Below are 17,744 nucleotides of genomic sequence, written 5' to 3' on the forward strand. Positions count from 1 at the left end.
TTTCTATTCAAATGCAATTCAAAATTATGTTGCTCTTATAAACTGTTGCCTATTTTTATATTTGAATAAGTTGTGATCTTACTGGCTTGGATTATTTATATTTATTACTGTTTGAGTTTAAGTTTGGCATTAGTTAATGGTGATATTTTAACCATAACTAGCTAGTGCACCTAAGGACTAATGCAATGTAAGCAAATATCTGTTCTCAGCCATTAGCATACGCCAGTGCTGGTGGTCCAAATGCATGTTGGATATTAGTCAAGGAATGAAGGATGTGTCAAGATTGGACCCAATAGTACATATTGTACTTTTTAGCTGCTCATTAAATATTTGTTGAATGAATTAACTAATCATAATAATCATGACTTAAACCTGGTTGTTATACACATACTTAGAGTATGTTTTATATGTAATATACATAGAAAGGAACCATTAAAATTTCTGGAAGATGCTGTGCATAGGCTTCTGGATCTGAGTAAAAGTGCCGTTTATCATCAATGTCTAGAAGGTGTGGCATTTTGAAATCTCTGAAAACCACTCAGAAACTCATCAGATTGCTCACTGTTTTGTTTCATTCATAATCTAGATGCCAATGATTTGAGGTTTGATAAAAAGTGCTTTATTCTTTTTTTTTCATTTTATTTATTCTTTTTTTTAATTAGTAGAAGTTTATTGTGCACACACCAAAAAGACAGTTTGCAACCAGGGAGCACTCAGACCAAAGTGCGGAATGAGAAGAAGTGCTTTATTCTTAAAAATCTGACCACTCTGTTACTAAAGGGATGTATGTAGCAAAATCAGACCTTGTAGGACCAACTGCATGTCACTGGTCTCATAATTCAACTAAAAGGCATATTGAGAATTGTTTTGCTTCCTGTTGGATAGGTTATTGTATTAATCAGGATCAGTCATCCCAGCGAGCACAGTAACTCCCTTCTTTGTTGATTCACAGGCATAAGAAGCGCAGTGTGGGCGGGTGGCAGTTTTAACTTCTAGTTCAGTGGAATCATTGCTGTGTTTTTAGTGGAAGCATTCCTCCCTTTGGAAATAAGGGCTTATAGGGTAGCAGAGCATAAGACTGCAGAGGAAAAGAAAGCAAACATTTTACTAGTGGATCACTATGGGTAATAAGAAGTTGTGCCATTCTCATTCCCACCCTTGACTCCGGGACCTGTGAGTCCTGGCTATGGGAGGGAAAACACCATATATTGGTTGCTTCTGGAAAACTTTTTCCCAGCCCTTCTAGGTATTGCCACCTAATTGGTACTATAAATGAGTCTTCAGAAGACCTTTTCACCATCTTATCAAACCAGCTGCTTCAGGATGGTGGGGAACATGGTAAGACCATGAATTCAATGAGCATGGGTCCATTGCCACATGTCACTTGCTGTGAACTGAGTTCCTTTATCAGAAGCAGTGTTGTGTGGAATACCATGACTATGGACAAGGCATTATGTAAGTCCATGGATGGTAGGTAATTTTGCTAGAAGCATCGTGTGCAGGAAAGGCAAATCCTTATCCTATTTGAGTAAGTACCTATTCTGGTAAGAACAGAACACTGCACCTTCATGATGGAAGTCGTCCAATGTAATCAATCTGCCACCGTGTAGCTGGCTGATCACCACGAGGAATGACGCCATACTGGGGACTCAGCATTGGCCCCAGCTGCTGGCAGACCGGGCACTCACATGTGGTTGCAGCCAGGTCGCCCTGGATAAATGGAAGTCCACGGTGCTGAGCCCATGCATAACCTTCCTTCCTACCACCATGGCCACTTTGTGCATGAACTTATTGGACAATGCCAGGGGTAGCTGAGGACAGAGGCTGACTGGTATCCACAGAATGGGTCATCCTATCCACTGGATTATTAAAATCCTCCTCAATCCAGGTCACATTTTAGGGAGCATTCACGTGGGACCCAAATATGTTCACATTTTTGGCCATTCAGAAAAGTCTTGCCACGTACCACTTCCCTAAATTTCCTTGTCACCAGTTTTCCAATCATGTTCCTTCTAAGTCCTTGACCAGCCAGCAAAATCACTGGCCGCAGCCTGTGGATCTGTACATGATCCCGCATCTGGCCATTTCTCCTTCTTAACAAAGTGAACAACCAGGTTTACTGCTTGAAGTTCTATTCACTGGGAAGGCTTCCCTTCCCCTCTGTATTTCAGGGATATCTCAGAAAAGGGCTATAGTGTTGCAGCTGCCCATTTAGGGGTTGTGCGCACATACCATGCAAAACCATCCGTAAACCAGGCCCAAGTCTTCTTTGCCTCTGTCAGCTGATTGTGGGAGACTCCCTAAGAGGACATATGTGCAGGCTGGGAGAGAGGAGGTAGCTTAGCAGGAGTGGGGACCATGGGCAGTTGGGCTACTTCTTCATGTAACTTATTATGCCTTCAGGGCCTACTTGGGTTCAGTCACACATATACCACTTCCATTTGATGATGGAGTGCTGCCGTGTATGCCCTACCTTGTGGCTTGAAGGGTCAGATAATATCGAGTTTGCATGGTAACTCTGGTGGCCCATGGTTAAGCATTCAGCCTCTACTAAGGCTGTAGCTGTCCCTCAAATGGAGTAAAGCTACCTGCAGAGGATGGCAGGGCTTTGCTCCACAGTCCTAAGGACCTAAACTGCAATTGACCTATAGGAACCCGCCAAGGGCTCCAGGCAGCATCCCTGTCTGCCACTGACACTTTAAGCACCATTGAATATGCTGGATCCTGTGCCCCAGTGGCAGAGCAGTCTGGAGCTGTTACAGAGCCTTTTCTTTTCTGGATCCCACTCAATACTAGCAGCTTTTCAGATCCCCTGGCAAATGGGCTAGAGTGAATACACACCCAAATGAGGACTATGTTGCCTGGAATCCGAAGAGGCACGATAGATGTTGTGTCTTTATTTTGGTTGTAGGAGGGGCCAGATGTAACAACCTGTCTTCTCCTTAGAAGGGATATCTCAACATGCCTCACACCACTGGACCTTTAGACATGTCACTGGGGTTGAAGGCTACTGAATTTTCTCAAGTTTTTTATTTCCCGCTCTCTGACATGAAGATGTCTTACCAATGAGTCCAGGGTAGTTGTTTCTTCTTGCTCACTAGGTCCCATCAAGATAGTCACCAGCGTAAAGGCCAATGTGATATGTTGTTGAAGGAAAAGTGATCAGATCCCTGCAAACTAATATATGAAATAGGGCTAGAAGTTGATAGGCCCCCGAGGAAGGACAGTGAGAGTATATTGCTGGCCTTGCCAGGTTAGAGCAGACTGCTTCTGCCGTCTTTATTTTCTCCAAGTACATTAATATTTGGGGTCAGGGTTCCAGCATATGAATTTTTGGGGTTAGAATTCAGTCCATAATAGTTACGCCTTGGAAATGATGTCCCTGTGGGAACATTTGCAAATGTAAATTTGATTTGCAAGGTAGTTTGATTCAGGGCTGCTAGGAGGCTATATAGTGATTCTGTAATTTACAAGAAGGGACCACTTCCTGAAAACGTTTTACTTCCATATGTCAGAAAATTATAATAATATAATCTTGTTATTACAAGACTTGTGCTTGCTTTCTGCTGCAGAGTTGCTATAAAATATCTAGATCAGCAAAATCTACATAAATAGTCTTTTAAAAATGGTACCTTTGTGCAGGGCACAACTTAACTCTATATGTTGACCTGGACTCTGATGCTCTGTGATACTAGAGTATCATTACGGTTTGTTTTCACTGCAAAGCCATTTAGTACCTTCTGCAGAGACATTGCTCCTCAACTGTGTGGAATCTTATCCTATAACGGTAACTTATTCTATCTGTCTTAGAAGTATTTTAAATGGATTCCGGCTGGAGGCCAGATCATCCTTTAAAGTAGGCAAAGTAGATACCTGAGTTTTCCCCAAGTTAGACTCCACCATTAGAGAATTCCTTGTGTTTACTTGTTGGGAAATTTACACTTTTAAAGCAGTAGGATGGGTCTCCAATTTTAAGACAGTGGAGCCAAGATATTTCTACTCCCATCTTTTCTCTAAAATTACTTCAAAACCAGCACGGAAAACATGAAAGAGTAACAAAAAAGTAACCTTCAATGAGATCCCCTTTATAAAATTGTTCCTAAAAACAAGGAGCGCAATAAGCTCACCTTCAAGTAAATTAGGGCCATCTGTAACCTCAACCATACTGTATGATGTAGAAAGTGGATGGAGATATAGGGAAAGTACTTTGCAGAGCAGGATTATGCCTAAGTGTTGGCGCAGTTGAAGGTGTAGAGGCTGAAGAGAAACAAGATGATTTGGCCTGGACAACTCTGGGAAGGCACCACCTCTGCAAAAGGAAGTGGGCAAGGCTGTGTGTGTGTGCGGGCTGTGTGTGTGTGCGGGCTGTGTGTGTGCGCGCGTGTGAGCGCGCACGTGTATAGGGGATGGGAGAAAAATCAGGAGCTTTTGAGGGTCTGACTAAAGAGCAGTGAACACTCTCCACACCCAGCCCTTCACCTTGCAGAGTCAGGCTCCGACCTATTGCTATTTTTGTGGGAGCCTGGAGGTTTATTCTCTGTGGATGTTAGAATCAGAGAGGTTGTGGACTTAGGAAAACAGGCAGAGGAGAGTGGAGGCAAGGGGCTATACTGAAGTCAGGAGGATCAAAGGAAAGTCTGAAGAAGGAATTAGGAGACCCTCAGTCCCTTCCTCCCCCTGCTTGGGCATTCCGGTCAGGCAGCTTTCACACCCTTCAGTCCCATGGAAGCCTGAACAAGCTGGAAACACTTTCCATTTAAATTTCTATTTCAGGATTTTTTTTTTTTTTTTTTTTTTTGCGGTACGCGGGCCACTCACTGTTGTGGCCTCTCCCGCTGCAGAGCACAGGCTCTGGATGCGCAGGCTCAGCAGCCATGGTTCACGGGCCCAGCTGCTCCGCGGCATGTGGGATCCTCCTGGACTGGGGCACGAACCCGTTTCCCCTGCATTGGCAGGCGGACTCTCAACCACTGTGCCACCAGGGAAGCCCCAGGATTTTTTAAATCACAGAGGGAGGCATGAATTCAGGCCAGTTTGGGATTATAAATTCTCACAAGAGATTTTGGTCCTCTCACTACCCAATGTTAAATTGTAGACATGTAAGTGGTCTTGCCAAGACATGTTACTTGGCCTGTCTATTTCCAGTCTACCCTTATGCTAAGGACCAGCCTTTGTGGTCATCACTTCTAGTATGGGGTATTTTATGAGGTTCTCCATAACAGTTCTTGAAGTCATGAAAGTGGAAACTTGGTTCTCCAAAATTTAATAGAAACCCTGAGGATAAAGGTTGTCTCTCTTGCTTACCTTGCATCCCAAGTTCTTACTTCGTTTTGTGCTTTATGGGTTCCTTTCCTGTGGGCCAGCCCAGCAATCCATTTAGAAGATATATATTTGATCCAGTTTTTTTTTTTCCTTTTTCATTAGAAAGGTCTTTTATAATTTCTAAGCCATTAAACTGCCCCAGACAGAAGTGCTCCTTGTTTTATCTCATTGTGTTTATATTGCTGACCTGGTTAATTGACTTACAGTAAGAATACATTTATATAATACTTTAATACTTTTCTAATCAAAAAAGAAGAAAAAGAAAAGAACACAGAAGGGCAGGTAGAATTACAGCTGTCACTAAGCATTTATACCATCTTCAAGGAAATGGGAATTTGGGTTCCATCGTCCTAGCTGTACAATCCTTCCGGGAGAGCTGGGTATTCTCTCTGCACAGCTTCTTGTACTTTATCTGAATTAAGAAGGGATGATAGCTCAGCTTCTATGGCAAATGAAAATATAAGAGTAAGAAACTTAAATATTGCAACATACTTTGATGTAGCTGCCCTTCATAGGGTAGACTATCAGTACTAAAACAAGACAAAGTGAGGATGCGGGGGGAGTGAATTTGTCTATGAATATGATCTGATTCTTGTTTTGCTACTCAACAGTGGCTACTTTAAAACTGACTTAATGGACTTGCCAGTAATTTTCTTTAGGGTAGTGCTTTCCTCTCATTCAAAAGTCTATGCGTATACTCTATCCTAGCAGAGAGACTTGACATCTATGACACTGTAATGGATACAGAGTAGGTGCCGGAGATCAAAATTGTGCTGCCTTAGATATCCTTGACTTCCATGAAGTACCTGCATTCTTTTTTTGGTCTGTTCTCACTGAACAATGTTTATGTGGACCAAAGGAGGAAGATCTCAAATCTTCTGTCAAATCTTTTCGTTCTTCCTTAAACTGGTTTTTGTTACTGTGAGAGGCACAGGCTTCTTCCACAATAGTTTTGATGGAATCTGTGTGTTTCTTTTCATTCAAAGGATCGCTTTATCTTTTAAGTTGAGTTATAATTAACATACAGTATTGTATGTCTCAGGTGTACAACATATTTTTTATTTTTTTTTTATTTTTATTCACTATGAAATATTTTTATTCACTAAATTTTATTTTTATTCACTATAAATATTCACAATATTTATTTATTTATAAAATAAAAATTTTATTTTTATTCACTATAAATATTCACAATATTTATTCAAATATTTTTATTCACTATGAAATGATCGCAGCAATAAGACCAGTTACCATCCATCACCATACAAAGTTGTTACAATATTATTGACTATATTCCCTATGTGTACATTACATCCCCATGACTTATTTACTTTATAGATGGCAGTCTGTACCTCTTAATCAAGAGATCTCTTTAAAAGGTGCTCTTCCAGAAAAAAAAAAATTGGGCAAAGTCATCCACTTTCAGAATAAGTTCTGGATTACTTTTATTTTTAAAAGGCAGGGAGTTAGAAATAGGAAGAAGTTAAGTTTACAAGTATCTTTGCATTTTTTTTTTTTTATTTTTTTTTTTTTGCGGTACGCGGGCCTCTCACCGTTGTGGCCTCTCCTGCTGTGGAGCAACAGGCTCCGGACGCACAGGCCCAGCATCCATGGCCCACGGGCCCAGCCACTCCGCGGCATGTGGGATCCTCCCGGACCGGGGCACGAACCCGTATCCCCTGCGTTGGCAGGCGGACTCTCAACCACTGCGCCACCAGGGAAGCCCGTATCCTTGCATTTTAAGAGTCTGGAAGATTGGACTTTTTATTCTCCACATGGAGGCAGTCATAGTCATTTAACCTTAGAAGTTGCACAAGTTTATTTTCTGTCATATTCATCTACATAGATCCAGCAAGAAGTCTTTTCAGTGGATTCAGAGAGGGAAAAAAACATACAGGATTCAACTAGACTGAGCAATAGTCTAAGACGAAGACAGTCACTGTCATCTCCATATTTGGTGAGGGAGGGAGAGGGGAAAGGTAACTTCTTCCATTTGCTTCAAGATTTGAACAAAAATGAGTTACATAGCTATGAACTGTGGGCATTTCCAGGAGAATCGGGAGTAACTCTAGCTACCTCCAGAACTCCGTCCATAGATGTAACTGTTCCTTTCTTTCTTTTAATAAATTTTTATTTATTTGTTTATTTATTTATGGCTGCATTGGGTCTTCGTTGCAGGCCGCGGGCTTTCTCTAGCTGCAGCAAGCAGGGGCTACTCTTCATTGCGGTGCACGGGCTTCTCACTGCGGTGGCTTCTCTTGTTGCAGAGCATGGGTTCTAGGCATGCAGGCTTCAGTAGTTGTGGCCCGCGAGCTCAGTAGTTGTGGCTTGTAGGCTCTGGAGCGCAGGCCCAGTAGTTGTGGCACACGGGCTTAGTTGCTCTGTGCATGTGAGATCTTCCTGGACCAGGGCTCGAACCCGTGTATGCCGCCTTGGCAGGCGGATTCTTACCCACTCTGCCACCAGGAAAGCCCTGTAACTGTTTCTTAAATGAGTAAATATATTTGGTGATATCTTTCCAGTCTATTTCAAGAAGGGAGTGCATGACACCATTTGTGACCCCAAATCAAAGTACTAGGGTTTACAATCTAGGCAATGAGAAACACTATTATCAATAACTTTTGTGTTTTCATTTTTGATAACTGAGTGCTCATCTCATAGGAAAAAAGATCAGACCCCATTATTCTTTGTATCAAATATCATTCTTGGAGGGATTTCTAACCAGTTCTGACTTAAACATTAGAAAAACCAATTGGAGGACATAATGTTCTTTGCTAATTTATCTTATTAGTCAGTCCCTGATACCAAAATGATTCATTATAAATATTTTAAGGAACTTTAAAAAATCTCTTCTAAATATAATTTTTTAAAGTGTGAAAATAAAAGAAAGATCAGGTTAGAGTGTAGAAATTAAATTAACAACGTAGGGCAACTCTCTAAGTGAAAATATCCTTAGATTTTAACAAAAGAATAGGTTTTACAATACCATAGGCATTGGTTTAGAGAGTAAAGTGCGGGACTTATAGCACAGATTGCATTTTAATAAGTGAATAATGATTCTGAGAGTTATTTTTCATCTCCTTTGCATGTTTTAGGGTAGGATTAGCTTCGTGGCTTTCATGGTTGCTGCAGGTAAAATCTGTACATTTTTCAAAAATTGGCAATAAATTAGAAATAAATATTAAAGGAAGTGAGTGACCTAAGGCATGATGCTTTAGTGACATAATGTGAACTAAGGTTCAGAGATGTTGTCTCATGCCAGCCTCTCCGTTTTTAACATAGTAAGTTATAATGCAAACCACAGAGTAACTCCTCTGTCCGCCTCCCTGCTACCCACATCACCAGCAGGTATTTCCCTGATGAGGAGTGGGGATGGGAAGGGGTTTTTTTTTGTTTGTTTGTTTGAGGAATGCAGTTATTTGCTAAACTAGGAGCAATAATTTTCTCTTCTGACTGCATGGCTCTTAGTTACAGAACTATCTTCCCCTTCAGGAATGTTAATATGAATTTCAAAGTCTACTGCAAACTGTGTAAATGTAATAGGATTATCCTTCTCTTGTTCAGAACCAGAATTCAGTATCTTCAGATAGATGTGAATCTCCTAGCTTCCCTTAGCTCTCAGGTTACTAAGGTCAAGGTATTCATTTCTGTTTGGCCCAGGGGCAATCTTAGGATTGTATCAAAAGGAGGTTATGTTTTTACATTTTAATTTTCATTTCTAAAGAAAACAGAAGCTTCAACATTCCTCTAGTAGCAGCAAGACGTGAAGGAGCCCCCCACTTTAGAGACGCCCTAAAAATTAACAGAGGAGCATCAAAATTCAGACACACCTTTGCTCTGGATTTGAATATAGCTGACCCCTGAACAACATGGGTTTGAACTGCATGGGGCCACTTATATGCAGATATTTTTCAGTAAGTATGCAGGTGGCCCTCCATTTCTATGAGTTTTATATCCAAGGATTCAACCAACTGCAGATCAAATTTCAATCCGTGGTTGTTTGAATCCACAGATTAGGCATTGGTTTAACCAGTGGATATAGAGGGCCGATTGTACTATGCCATTTTATATAAGTGACTTGAGCATCCATGGACTTTGGCATCCGAATGGGGGTCCTGGAACCAAAGCCCTTCATACACCAAGGGCTGACTGTAGATTCAGAAGTTGCAAAACAGATGATTCTTTTAGGCCAACCATGTTTTGAAGGATTCACATAGTGGGACACAAAGCAATCTTTTAACCCAGACACATGAAGAATGAGAATTAAAAATCTATTATAGTCAATTAAACTCAGTACGTTTATAAGATGATTAACCTCTTAATAAGATATTGAAAGTAGGAACTGAAAGTAGGAAGACTGGGTTGGGAGTCACTAAGGCTTTGTAATTACACTGCAAAGGGTTTTGAAAGCCTGTACCACAGTAGCGACTTAGGGAATGGATTACAAGGAATATGCATAAAAGGCATGTTATGGAAAAATCAGAATGTTTAGCTACATTTATATACAGAGTAAAGGATAGTGAAGAATTTGAAAGATTCAGTGGTTTTAGGTCAATGAAAATGGACAATATTGTCACAAAAAATTGATATAATTGACATAAATAACCAACATAAAAATGGGAAGAGAGAGAGAGAGATACAATATTTGAGTATTGTTAAAAAATTCAACCTAGTAAATTTGAGAATCTAATTGGCTTTGTTAGGTGATTCATGAATTGGGCAGCATCCCGTCTAGCAACTAGAAGGATGCCCCAAGGGGTTGTACAAAATGGAAGGTTTATATAGGAAGAAGGATGGGGTAAGTGAGCTGTTAACAAAAGAAAAGAAAGGATTTTGAAGCCAGGACTTCCTTTTTTTGTGGGAAGGGTGATGATATTAGGGTTGATCATGCATATTTTCCCTTCTTCCTCAGGGGTTGCAGAGGGCCTGTATGGCAAAGTACCTCACTGGTGCAGACCAGCAAATTCTAGACTGGTACATTTCTGGAGAAGATTGAACTGCAATTAGGTTAGGTATTAAATCTGCGTTTGCTACCAAGTTTGCACATGTAACACCATTTTGGGACTGTGTTTTTTCTCTTTAACAATTACCCCATTTTGATCGGATATCAGCCTAACTGAGAAATACGATCAAAATTTAAGGCGTTAGCATTACTCTCAGCTATTGCTTTGCAGCTTTGCTGATCTTTGGTGGGATAATCATAGGTCATGATGTTTTTGCTAAACCCTGGTGATATTCACAGGCCAAAATTTCAGATCCACAATTTTGTTTTGTTTTTTTAAAAATTTTATTGTAGTATAGTTGATTTACAATGTTGTGTTAATTTCAGGTGTACAGCATAGTGATTCAGTTATACATACACATATATTCATTCTTTTTCCGATTCATTTTCCATATAGGTTATTAGAAAATATTGAGTATAGTTCCCTGTGCTATATAGTAGGTCCTTGTTGGTTATCTCTTTTATATGTGGTAGTGTGTGTATGTTAATCCCAAGCTCCTAATTTATCCGTCTCTGCCATGTTTCCCCTTTTATACCACATCTTCTTTATCCATTCGTCTGTTGATGGAAACTTAGATTGTTTGCATATCTGGGCTATTGTAAATAATGCTGCTATGAACACTGGGGTGTGTATATCTTTTCTTTCTTTTTTTTGTGCATTCAGTCTTTTTTTTAATCAAAGTATAGTTGATTTACAATGTTGTGTTAATTTCTGTTGTACAGCACAGTGATTCAGTTATACATATATATACATTATTTTTCATATTCTTTTCCATATGGTTTATCACAGAATATTGAATATAGTTCCCTGTGCTATACAGTAGGACCTTGTTTTTTTTTTTTATTACTTATCTATTTTATACCTATTACTGTATATATGTCAATCCAAATCTCCCAATTCACACCACTACAGCCCCCTCCCACTTTCCCCCCTTGGTGTCCATATATTTGTTCTCTACATATGTGACTCTATTTCTGCCTTGCAAACCGGTTCATCTGTACCATTTTTCTAGATTCCACATATATGCATTAACATACGATGTTTATTTTTCTCTTTCTGACTTACTTCACTCTGTATGACAGACTCTAGATCCATCCACCTCACTACAAATAACTCAATTTCATTCCTTTTTATGGCTCAGTAATATTCCATTGTATATATGTGCCACATCTTCTTTATCCATTCGTCTGTCGATGAACACTTAGGTTGCTTCCATGTCCTGGCTATTGTAAATAGTGGTGCAATGATCATTGTAGTACATGACTCTTTTTGTATTATGGTTTTCTCTGGGCATATGTCCAGTAGTGGAATTGCTAGGTCATATGGTAATTCTATTTTTAGTTTTTTAAGTAATCTCCGTACTGTTCTCCATAGTGGCTGTATCAATTTACATTCCCACCAACAGTGCACGAGGGTCCCCTTTTCTCCACATCCTCTCCAGCATTTGTTGTTTGTAGATTTTCTGATGATGCCCATTCTAACTGGTGTGAGGTGATACCTCATTGTAGTTTTGATTTGCATTTCTCTAATAATTAGTGATGTTGAGCAGCTTTTCATGTGCTTCTTGGCCATCTGTATGTCTTCTTTGGAGAAATGTCTGTTTAGGTCTTCTGCCTATTTTTGGATTGGGTTGTTTGTTTTTTTAATACAGAGCTGCATGAGCTGTTTATATATTTTGGAGATTAATCCTTTGTTGATTCATTTGCAAATGTTTTCTACCTTTCTGAGGGTTGTCTTTTCATCTTGTTTGCAGTTTCCTTTGCTGTGCAAAAGCTTTCAAGTTTCATTAAGTTCCTTTTTTTTTTTTTTTGGTTTTATTTCCATTACTCTAGGAGGTGGGTCAAAAAAGAACTTGCTGTGATTTATGTTAAAGAGTGTTCTTCCTATGTTTTTCTCTAAGAGTTTTATAGTGGCCAGTCTTACATTTGGGTCTTTAATCAATTTTGAGTTTATTTTTTTGTATGGTGTTAGGGAGTGTTCTAATTTCATTCTTTTACATATAGCTGTCCAGTTTTCCCAGCACCACTCATTGAAGAGACTGTCGTTTCTCCATTGTATATCCTTGCCTCCCTTATTAGTTGACCATAGGTGCGTGGGTTTATCTCTGGGCTTTCTATCCTGTCCATTGATCTTTATTTCTGTTTTTGTGCCAGTCCCATATAGTCTTGATGACTGTAGCCTTGTAGTATAGTCTGAAGTCAGGGAGTCTGATTCCTCCAGCTCCGTTTTATTCCCTCAAGATTGCTTTGGCTATTCGGAGTCTTTTGTGTCTCCATACAAATTTTAAGATTTTTTTGTTCTAGTTCTATAAAAAATATATGACTTGGCCTAGTTATTTATGAAAGTGAAGCAAGAGTAATGATTGACCATATAAATTATTATTTTATTTATTTATTTATTTTTCGGTACGCGGGCCTCTCACTGTTGTGGCCTCTCCCGTTGCGGAGCACAGGCTCCGGACGCGCAGGCTCAGCGGCCATGGCTCACGGGCCTAGCCGCTCCGCAGCATGTGGGATCTTCCCGGACCGGGGCACGAACCTGTGTCCCCTGCATCGGCAGGCGGACTCTCAACCACTGTGCCACCAGGGAAGCCCTATAAAGTATTTTTTAAGACACCTTTGCTGAAACCTTGTAAGCAAGGTACCAGGTTCATTTTTTCCAAGTAGTTGCTTGAAGCTGTCTAGTCATATCTGAGTCTATGATCATCTCTCTCAAATATGACATTGCAGTCAAAGCCATGGTGATATAGCCACTGCTTCCAATTGCGTCCTGTTACTAGGAGAACAGATTCTTACTGAACTTATGCAGACAAATATATTGTCATGAAAATAAGAATATTCACTGAGCGTTTCTGAATTCTGGAGGGATCAGGTAAGGAGAAAAAGAAAATGTTTCATCTTTGTTCACAAAGGTATACTTTACCAAGTTGCTGTATGTCATAGATAGCTTAAGAGAAAAGGTCTCCTTAAATCTGGAAAAACAAAACATTAGAGCGTCCTCCTCAGTTTATGTAGTTCCATGTAAATAATACTTGTTCTGCTTGAATCCAGTTTTCCCATTTGTTCTCTCAATCGTGATTGAGGGTGATAGGGACAGTGATAATTCCAAGAAGTTTGCAAGGTTTTCATAAAGAGTGGTATGATTTGCCCAGTGAAGGGGTGTCTTGATCACTGAAGATTGTGGAAGGTGTACCTCAAGTGGGAAGCATTTTCTAACAGTTTCTTTGCCACTGTGAGGGCACCAGCCTGTGAGAGGGGATGGCTTTGACCCTCCTGGAAAACATACATACACTAAGAACATACTGACAACTCGTACTAAGTGGCAGTTGAAAAAAGTCCCACTGTATGTGTTCAAGGGGTCCAGAGGGAGGAGGTCTAAGGCCTCTAAGGATGAAAATAGTTTTGCGTAAATGCACTATGATGGGTGAAGAAATGCAAAGCCCTAAATTGGAGTTTGCCAGAGAGCCAGGAGTAACCAAGCAGCTGTCTTGGGTTTTCTTCCCCGTGGCCCCAGCTGTCTGTCTCATTTACAGCCGTTGTTTACCCATCTTAATTTCTCTGATTCAGGAGCAGACTGTTGCCATGTCACAAGGACATCAGGACGGCAAAAGTCTGGCAATGAGAGGTTAGTTTTTGCAGAAGTAGAATGGACTTTATCCACATGTGCCACAATCTTTATAGATTCTGTTGTTGCTGCCTTTATTTGAAAGTCAGCTAGGGTACTTCCCTGATTCTCAGGTTCAGTCTTCTTAGTGTGAGCATCAATTTTGATGACTAGCAACAGTTAATGCCAGGACATATCAGATTTCTAGGAATTTCACATAATTTCACATATTCCTAAACAGACACAACATCACAACTTCTCATTTGACAATGTTTCCCATGTACTTTAACGTATCAATTAGCCTAATTAGCTTAACACATCTTTTGGAATGTTCCAGGGGTTCTCTGGAAAAATCCCAGTTTCTTCAGGGTCATAAAGACTTTATTTTTAGAATTTGCTTTGGGGAAGTTTGTCAAAGATATCAAAAGGTTTGGACATTTGACTGAATAGGATCACGGATAGATATGAAACAATAGTTACCTATTTAGCAGTTGAAAGAAAATTAGGTTCTAGTTTTGCATAAGTACACTGTTGATATTAAAGCTTTTTGCATTAAGTTCACTGTTGTTTTGCATAAGTACAGTGTTGATATTAAAGCTTAATTAAAAGCCCCTTATAATAATAAGTTAATTTTTGCCTGATTACACAAGGAAAAATTCTCTTTCTCTCTTCAACCTTTTATATACTTTTAGTTTGTCCTTTATGTGCAGAAGTTCTAGTTTAAACAAAATTACTCTCATTTCCCAAAACGCAAATGCATCTTTATTTCTCATCCTTTTCCTTAGTTAAAAACACGTCCTACTTTTCTTGCACGAGGAGACGTTTCCTTCTTTTGTTTTTAGTAGCTTTAATTACATTAGAATTCTTAACCCTTAGACACTTCAATTTCTAGTGAGAATTTAGGAAGTAAAGAATCATGGACTTTCTCTTAAACTACCACTTTTTATATTGACAAAATAAGAAATGTTTTTTATAATCTCTAGAGACATCTAAATTTCTTAGCATGGCACTAAACGTGTTTACTAATAGAACCAAATTTATCTTTAGTATTTCTGTATAAGAAGCCCAAAGTGGAAAAACCTGTGCTCATTAATGTTTCAGTATTTCTTTTTTCTTATTTGGAAATACCCTAGATACTCAAGGAATTCTCATCATTTAACTTAGCAAAACTCTAAGTTAACAAAAAACATTTGGGGAGCTGTTTTTTAAGTACATATACTGTAAAATGTAATTATTACTAAAAAGTTTTCCAATATCTCTTATCCCAATTACATATATCTGAGTCATTTGATCCCCCAAATTAGGTTTAGATTACCTACGAAAACTTCATCATACTGAGCTATTTTTCTTGCTGACAAATTTGTAAGCCTAGGTAGAATAAAATTATTATATTGAATGCTGATAACTCTAAAGACATGTCTGTTTTAGTAAACTAACAAAGTAAACTGGCTTTTATTTACTAAGGATGATCTTAGATCGCATGAAGTTGAAATAATCATTTGGGTTAGTTTCTATATTTCTGATGAGAGTTTTAAAATAGTCCTTACAAATGCTTGACTTTCAACCCGGTTAAATAGAACTTCATTACAAATTAATTTTGGTAATACCATCTAGAGGGAGAAAAATACCACCTGTCTGCAACATACATATATATGGACATACAGACAGGCACAAAGACCCAGCGACCGTATAGTTTCTAATATCTGTTGAGAAGATTTGTGAGACTTCTCTTTGGCCCAATTTCCAAGTGCTTCCTTTTTTCCCTTCTGGTGAGAAACATTTGCACTTCAAAGAATGGTTCTTAACTCCTAGAGAAGATGGAGGTAGAAAATCTATATCACAAAGGCACAGTGAAGGTATTCAAGATTCCTTCAACATGGAGTTTTGGAGGCCATATTTGTGGGACATTTCTGTTTCTAAGGTCCCAATATCTACAAGTATCTGGAGATAAATAGGGGAGGTTTTGGAATTGGCAAAAAGACTGACACACTCAATTCATGTATTATTGAACTATTTCTTTCCATCTGGGTACATCTACCTTAGAAGAAGGCCAAAAAAAAGAAAGAAAGATCCTTGGCAGGCACTGTTAACCAGCCGTGATCAAAGTTCAGTCAGACTGGTGGCCTCCCATTTTATTTTTCATCTTTTTATTTATTCATGAATTTTAGGAAGTAATCCATTTACAGAAACTTTTGAGGATCCTTGCTGGGTTTAAGAAATTCACTATGACCCTTAGATTGACCTTTGATCTAAGAGTAAAAGATATTGAAATAGGATCTCCTGTAGTCTCAGGTGGTCTTATTTTAAAATGCATAGTACCCAAATAAAGGAGGATAGAGACGAACCATTGAAATAATGTCAGTCTTACATGTCAGTCTTACCATCTTTTGTTTTAGGCACCTTTTATTTCTTGTTTTTCATTAGCCTTTTACAGTTAATCTTGCAGTGAAGCTATTTTGGAATTTTGAAAACTTTTGGAGTCGTCTGCATAATCATTGTTGGGTTTTTTTTCCCATAATCCTTGCTTTTAAGTGCACTTTTTTTTTTTTTTTTTTTTTGTGGTACGCAGGCCTCTCACTGCTGTGGCCTCTCCCGTTGCAGAGCACAGGCTCTGGATGCATAGCCTCAGCGGCCATGGCTCACAGGCCCAGCCGCTCCACGGCATGTGGGAGCTTCCCGGACTGGGGCATGAAACTGTGTCCCCTGCATCAGCAGGCGGACACTCAACCACTGTGCCACCAAGGAAGCCCTATTATATCTTTTAACTTCCAAAATGCAGAGAATGTACCGTATTCACCTTCATATCACCGATGCTCCCAAATATCCCCATACTATATACATAGTAGTTGCTCAATACGTGTTTGCTCAATAATTATTACTCTGTGTACTAGAATAGGAAGTTCAGAACTTTGGCCAAATATGATGAATAAAGGTACCTGTAATGCACGTATAGTTTTATTCTGTAAAGGGAGAAACAGAAATTATGACATTAAAATTACTATTATAAAATATTTTATCTATGCTTAGATCAAGTAATGGAAAAAGGAACTTATGAGAGTTCAGCCTCTTAGAGGGTAGGGCTGTATCAGCTTTACTCTATAGTGTGTATATTTTACAAATTGCTTCAAAAGTGTATTTCTAGTGAAGGATTCAAAGGTGATGATAAAATACCATACAAGCTAATTCTCTGATGTCAGGTTCATGAACTGAACTTGTATAGTTATCAGGTAGGTGTCTTTCCATGAATGCATGTGAAAGTGGGAGGATTTTATCCCTTACCTATAGCAGAGTGGACAAAAGATGTTGCTTCACTTTCTACAAAATAGTGGTTTTCCACCATCGGTGAATCTTCTCCCCATGGGACATTTGCCAACATCTGGAGACATTTTTCATGGTCATGACTGGGGAGCATGAGGTACAACTGACGTATGTAGCTCTGGCATAGCAGTAGTGCTGAGGTCAAGAAATCCTGCCTCTAGCACCAGAAGTGTAGTGTTAGCTTCACTTCCTCATGATTAAACACATCTAATTTAAAAATACCTTTCATTTAAAGGACTAATCAGAATGCTTCGCATATAAATAATATTTCTTACAACGAGCTCATTGTTAATAATTGGTTAATTGCATGCATATCTGTAAATTCATTATAAATGCATTTTAAGCTGGAGTAGTGCTAAATTCTTTTTTTTAATTTTTAATTCAATTTTTTTTTATACAGTAGGTTCTTATTAGTTATCCATTTTATACACGTGAGTGTATACATGTCAATCCCAATCTCCCAGTTCATCCCACCACCACCCCCCCGCCACTTTCCCC

The 17,744-nt window shown here is 39.1% G+C and overlaps 1 protein-coding gene across 1 annotated transcript in view; it reads left to right on the forward strand.

Annotated features, from left to right (window-relative positions):
- Positions 1–17,744, forward strand: part of THSD7B (thrombospondin type 1 domain containing 7B) — a 1,185,627-nt gene that overhangs the window by 824,243 nt on the left and 343,640 nt on the right. The gene's annotated exons all lie outside the window — the stretch shown is intronic.

Source organism: Stenella coeruleoalba (assembly GCF_951394435.1).
Source record: "Stenella coeruleoalba genome assembly, chromosome: 6".
NCBI lineage: Eukaryota > Metazoa > Chordata > Mammalia > Artiodactyla > Delphinidae > Stenella > Stenella coeruleoalba.